The 6,795-nt window shown below is 42.5% G+C and overlaps 1 pseudogene; it reads left to right on the top strand.

Moving 5' to 3' along the window:
- The first annotated feature begins 873 nt into the window (after positions 1-873).
- Positions 874-6,212, top strand: LOC136534189 (uncharacterized; annotated as a pseudogene).
- The last annotated feature ends 583 nt before the right edge of the window (positions 6,213-6,795 follow it).

Genomic DNA, 6,795 nt, shown 5'->3' with positions numbered 1-6,795 from the left:
TAGAGTTTAAATACCTACTGTCCACTGATAGCCAAAAAGAAAACCTACAGCCCAAATTCATACGTGCTACTGATTTTGTAGTTTGCTTTATCGAGTTTTAATCCTTTAAGACTTGTCTAGTTGCTGAAATTTTTTCTTTTCCACATCGTTCTAGTTGTTATCATTGATCTAATCATCAAATCGCTTGCTGCATGTACCCACCCATCCCACCCTTGTTCTGATCGTCATTGCTTGCTGCATATATATAAATCAAAAAAAAACCCCACCCGTCCCACCCTTGTTTTCTAACCGCCACAAATTCCCCAACCGAGTTTCTTGTTTTTGTGCTGCGCCGTCCATCTTAGTTGATCCTTATGTGCCCCTTTAGTTGAAAGTTGTGCTGCGTTTCTCACAAAGGTTAAAAGAAAAGATGTATATGGGTCAAAAGAAGGACTGAAAACAACGAGTTCTTGTTCAAAAAAAAAAGGGAAAGAAAAGAAATAAAAGAGAATTGTGTTCAGCACACCACAAAGGGGTTTGGGCAGCAACAAGTTTCGGTTGGTGCAATTGGTGTTCATCTATCCACTTCCTACATCTTGTTCCTTTCTTTGAGCATCTTTTCCTTTATATTCAGCAACTTAGACTTGAGTTCTTGGATTATTATTCGGTTTTGCATTACTACATTTCAGCGCATTCCATTTACATATTACCCCACCAAGCTCCACTTAAAAGCACCGTGAGCTGTTGCACCGTAGTCTCTTCACTCTTCCACTACAGATTGCAGCCCTGGTTCTTGCCCTTTCCAGGAAGAGAAAGAACTTGTTCAGCAAGTGGTGAGGGAGTGATTCCACATATATTCCACATATATATTGTCTTTTTTTTCCCTCTACTAATATGGCAGGACGTGGAGATGGTGCCGCTGTTTCGGTGGAGGAATTCCAGGAGCTGCGTACACAAATGAATGATTTGATGCAACAACTACAAACTCTCCAATTGAACATGCCTCATAGAGAACCACCACCAAATGAGGATGATGACAATGAGGATAACGAGGCACCACGTCGTGCCGCTGGTCATGGACATGGACGTGGTGGGTTTGGCCATGGTTTTGGTCGTGCTCGGCGCGTTCTAGTTGGAGGTAGAGATTATGATGGTGATGATGATATGTTGTCCGACATGGATGATCATCGACATGGTGGTGGCCATCATGGTTATCGTGACCGCCATCGTCGTCGTAATGATGATGGTTTAAGAAACGTGAAAGTGTCTATTCCCCCTTTCAGCGGACAGGAGAATGCTGATGCTTATTTTGAATGGGAGACCAAGGTGGAACAAATATTTGATTTGTATGAATACTCTGCTGAAAAGAAGGCAAAGCTTGCAGCCATTGAGTTTAAAGGCTATGCCATAACTTGGTGGAATCAGGTCCGTACTGAATATCAGAGAGTTGGGCATGTTCGTATAACTTGGGAAGACATGAAGAGAGAAATGCGACGTCGTTTTGTTCCTGCATATTATTCTCGTGATCTACATTTGAAGCTGAAACGTCTTGTGCAAGGTACTCGCAGTGTTGATGAATATTTTCAAGAATTGGAAATGTGTGTACTTCGTACAGGGATAACTGAAGATGAGGAATCCACAATGGCTCGGTTTCTAGTTGGCCTCAATAAACCTATTGCTGATAAAGTGGATATGACAACCTACACAAGTCTCACCGAGTTGGTTCATTTTGCAAAGAGGGCTGAAAGGCAAATTGCTACGTCTTACAAATACAATGCTTCATGGCGTCATTCCCAACAGCAAGGGGATGTCACGCCTCAATTCCAACAGCAAGGAGCTGCAACGCCCAAATCCTCATCTCGTGGAGCAAATAGATATCTTCCAACTTCTTCCAAACAATTGGATGTGAAAGGTAAAGCTGTGAGTTCAAGTCAGCCCACTTCTTCTACTGCAGCCACCCAACGCAAGACAAGCAAGATTGAGTGTTTTAAGTGTGGTGGTCATGGGCATAAGCAAGCTGAATGTCCCAATCGTCGTACTATTATTGCACTTGCTGATGGTTCTTATGATTCACAAAGTGAAGAGGAGGACGAGTTTACCAATGTATTTGCAGATCTTAATCTTGACACTTGTGAGTATTCAGCAGAGGATGGTACATTTGAGCTAGGTCTGAATTGTTTAGCCATTCAACCTATTCCACCTTTTGCTCACAATAACATGCTACAAGATATTATTTCTCCATCTTCTGGCGAGATTACTAGTGCTGATTTTGATGAGTTGCTTGCTGATTTTCCTGATTTGGAGCCTTCTACAATGAATACACCATCTCCTTCTTTGGTGGTTAGGAGAGTTCTTTCCACTCAGTTTGTTGCTGCTGAACAAGGACAACGCCATAATTTGTTTCAGTCCCGATGCAAAGTGAAAGGACAAGTGTGCCGTTTCATCATAGATGGTGGGAGCTGCAATAATATTGTTAGTGCTTTGCTTGTTGAGAAGCTTGGTTTGCAGCCACGTCGCCATCCACATCCATATCATATGCAATGGTTGAATAATTCTGGGACAGTTAAGGTTTCAGCCATGATTCGTTTGTCATTTTCCATTGGTGATTATCATGGAGAGGTTGATTGTGATATTGTCCCCATGCAAGCATGCCATTTGCTGCTTGGTCGGCCATGGCAATTTGATGTGGATTCGGTGCATTTTGGACGGTCTAACAAACACACTTTCATTCACAATGACAAGAAGGTGGTTCTTATTCCATTATCTCCAGAGGAGATACATGCTTCAGATATGGCTCGCAAGAAAAGAGAGGAATCTGACAAAAGCAAATTGAGTGAGATCCCCAACACAAGTAAGGGAGAGAGTTCTAACCCATCCAGCCACATAAAGACTCCTGCCAATCCTAAACAGCCACGCCACACTGAGTGTCTCTTTGTGAGCAAGAGTGATATGAGAGAAGTGAGAAACACCACAGCCCCATTTTTTGTGCTCTTGCACAAGGAGGTCCTACTTTCAACTAACGATTTACCTTCATCGCTGCCTAGTGTTGTTCTTGATCTCTTACAGGACTTCGAAGATGTTTTTCCCGATGAGATACCAGCTGGACTTCCTCCACTCCGTGGAATTGAGCATCAAATTGATTTGGTACCAGGTGCTTCTCTTCCAAATCGTCCAGCCTACCGCACCAATCCCATAGAGACAAAGGAAATTCAGCGACAGGTAAAAGAGCTTTTGGACAAAGGGTATGTTCGTGAATCCTTATCACCATGTGCTGTTCCCGTTCTTTTAGTTCCAAAGAAAGGTGGCTCTTGGCGCATGTGTGTTGATTGTCGTGCTATCAATGCTATAACTGTTCGATATCGCCATCCCATTCCACGACTTGATGACATGTTAGATGAATTGAGTGGTTCCATCATTTTCACCAAGATTGATTTGCGTAGTGGCTATCATCAAATCCGCATGAAACTTGGTGATGAATGGAAAACAGCGTTTTAAAACCAAAATTGGTCTCTATGAATGGCTTGTGATGCCATTTGGCTTGACAAATGCTCCTTCAACTTTTATGCGCTTAATGAACCATGTTTTACGAGCTTTCATTGGCAAGTTTGTAGTTGTTTATTTTGATGATATTCTAATCTATAGCAAATCATTTGATGAACATCTTGATCATATCCGTCAAGTACTTGCTGTTTTGAGGGAAGAGAAATTGTATGGCAACATTGCTAAGTGCACCTTTTGCACAGACCGTGTTGTTTTCCTTGGCTTTGTTGTTTCCGCAGATGGTATTCAGGTTGATGAAGAGAAGGTTAAAGCAATACAGGATTGGCCTACACCTACAAATGTGAGTCAAGTTCGAAGTTTTCATGGTCTTGCAGGTTTTTACAGGCGTTTTGTTAAAGATTTCAGCACCATCGCTGCACCCCTCAACAATTTGACAAAGAAGGATGTTCCATTCAAGTGGGGTGATGAACAAGACCAAGCCTTCAATGAGCTGAAAACAAAGCTTTGTGAAGCACCGCTGCTACAACTTCCTGATTTTGGTAAGACATTTGAGATCGAATGTGATGCAAGTGGTATTGGCATAGGAGGTGTACTACTGCAAGAAGGTAAACCTGTTGCCTACTTTTCTGAAAAGCTAAATGGTCCACATCTGAATTACTCGGTTTATGACAAAGAGCTTTATGCCTTAGTTCGCGTTTTGGAAGTTTGGCACCATTATTTGTTACCTAAAGAATTTGTCATCCATTCTGATCATGAAGCTTTGAAATATCTAAAAAGTCAAGGCAAACTGAACCGTAGACATGCTAAATGGATTGAGTTCATTGAAACATTTCCCTATGTTGTAAAACATAAGCGTGGAAAAGATAACATTGTTGCTGATGCCTTATCACGGAGATGTGGTTTGGTTACACAATTAGATACAAAAGTGCTTGGTTTGGAATCCATTAAAACACTCTATGCAGCTGATTCTGATTTTAAAGAACCTTTCTCTCATTGCATTGCTGGAAAAGGCTGGGACAAGTATTATGTGCATGATGGTTTTTTATTTCGGACTAACAAACTATGCATTCCAGCCTGTTCGATTCGTCAAGTTCTTTTGCAGGAAGCACATGCTGGTGGCTTAGCTGGTCATTTTGGCGTCAAAAAGACATTGGACATGCTCTCCGATCATTTCTTTTGGCCACATATGCGACGTGATGTCCAGCGACATGTTGCACGCTGCATAATCTGCTTGAAAGCTAAGTCCCACCTTAATCCCCATGGTCTTTATACTCCATTACCAGTTCCGAATGTACCTTGGGAAGATATATCCATGGATTTTATTTTGGGGTTACCTCGGTCTCAGAGGGGGAGGGATTCTATCTTTGTTGTTGTTGACCGATTCTCTAAAATGGCACATTTTATTCCATGTCATAAGAACGACGATGCTTCACACGTTGCTGATTTGTTTTTTAGGGAGATCGTTCGTTTACATGGAGTACCAAGGACTATTGTTTCAGATCGGGATACAAAATTTCTAAGCTATTTTTGGAAGACGTTATGGGCTAAACTTGGTACAAAGTTGTTATTTTCCACCACTTGTCATCCGCAAACCGATGGGCAAACTGAAGTTGTCAATCGTACCTTGTCCACCATGTTGCGTGCTGTGTTGAAAAAGAATTTGAAGCAGTGGGAAGACTGCCTTCCACATATTGAATTTGCTTATAACAGGGCAGTCCATTCCACAACAAACTTTTGTCCATTTGAAATTGTTTATGGGTTTAAACCGCATACTCCCATGGATCTTTTGCCTTTACCATTACAGGAACAAGTTAACTTGGATGCAGCAAAGAGATCAGATTTTCTCAAGAAGCTACATGATGAGACAAGAAGGAATATCGAGAAGAAATCAGCACAATATGCAAAGCAAGCGAACAAAGGTAAGAAGAAGGTTACATTCCAGCCCGGAGACCTCGTGTGGTTGCATCTACGCAAGGATCGATTTCCCCAACAGCGCAAGAGTAAGTTATCTCCTAGGGGTGATGGTCCGTTCAAGGTTTTACACAAGATAAATGATAATGCTTACAAAATTGAGCTGCCACCTGAATATTCCAATGTGAGTACAACATTCAATGTCAAAGACTTGCTTCCATTTGTTGGTGAGCCTGAGTCGAGGACGACTCCTTCTCAAGAGGGGGAGGCTAATGAGGACATTCCTAGCATTCACTCATCTTCAAATGAAACTCCACTTGATATAGCTGGTCCAATTACAAGAAGTAGAGCTAAACAATTGGAGAAGGAAATTCATTCTCAGGTGAACGCTAACCTTATGTTTAATAATCAGTTTATGTTGAATGAGCCTATGCTTTTGAGTTCTTGTTCCAATGTCCTTAGGAATGATGGAGTGTATGAACCAACATGGGATGAAGATGGATTCAAGCCTCTGGACATTTGAACCAAGAAGCCTATGGTGTGCAAGAATAAAATGGTGGTTCATCACCTTTGCATGGAAATGCAACCAGAAGCTAGATGACTGATACATGATACGAATTCCAAGCATCACCGCGGACAGAATACAAGGAGTTAGACGGTGTTCTATATGTGGATGGAAGCGTCTTCAAGTCTACTTTCCAGCCCATCAAACGGCTCATTATTTCGACGTCCCAATAAAGAGTTATGCTCATTTTAGTAACTGCTATCAGAAGCTGAAAAGATGCGCGAACCAGCCACGAAATCCATTGGTGCATGCGCATGCTGCCATTTACTCCAAGTTGAACGTCCCTATCTCTATATATATCTTGTACTAGACAATGAAAGGTCAGATTTGGATTGGTTGAATTCAGAATACACAAACTCGTGGAGTTTTGTTTATGCGTGAGTCTTGAGAGGCTTGCAACACTTGTTCTTTCGATTCCTGAGGGAGTTGTAGAACGCCGAACTGCGGTTCACCCAGTTCGTGCCTTCACGTCTATAGGGCGTGATTGCGTGGGCTGTTTCGTCGGTACGTGGAAGGGTGATTGTCTCGGTAGTTCGTCGTGTGGACAGCCTCGCGGTGCACTGCCTCTTCACCAGGTCACGCAGCGACAAGTTATCAAGTTCGCGGATCCTACGAGAAGATCGGGCCACCCAACTTGCTACACGCTTGCATAGGCGTGTGCACATCACCAACCCTAGGACGCGTCCCTAATGGACCCAACTTGATACATGGACCATCGGCCCAAAATAGGGTGACGCAGCACCAAAGGCAGAAAAGGTCCCGGCGTTGAAATGACGACTGCGGAAGCATCAGATAAGATATAGCCATGAGTCCAGATCCGTTGGAAAATAGACTTGATA

The sequence above is a fragment of the Miscanthus floridulus genome, unplaced genomic scaffold, assembly GCF_019320115.1.
Source record: "Miscanthus floridulus cultivar M001 unplaced genomic scaffold, ASM1932011v1 os_1632_1, whole genome shotgun sequence".
NCBI lineage: Eukaryota > Viridiplantae > Streptophyta > Magnoliopsida > Poales > Poaceae > Miscanthus > Miscanthus floridulus.
Note: the sequence above shows the minus strand (reverse complement) of the source record. Positions and strands in the feature narration are given on the sequence as shown.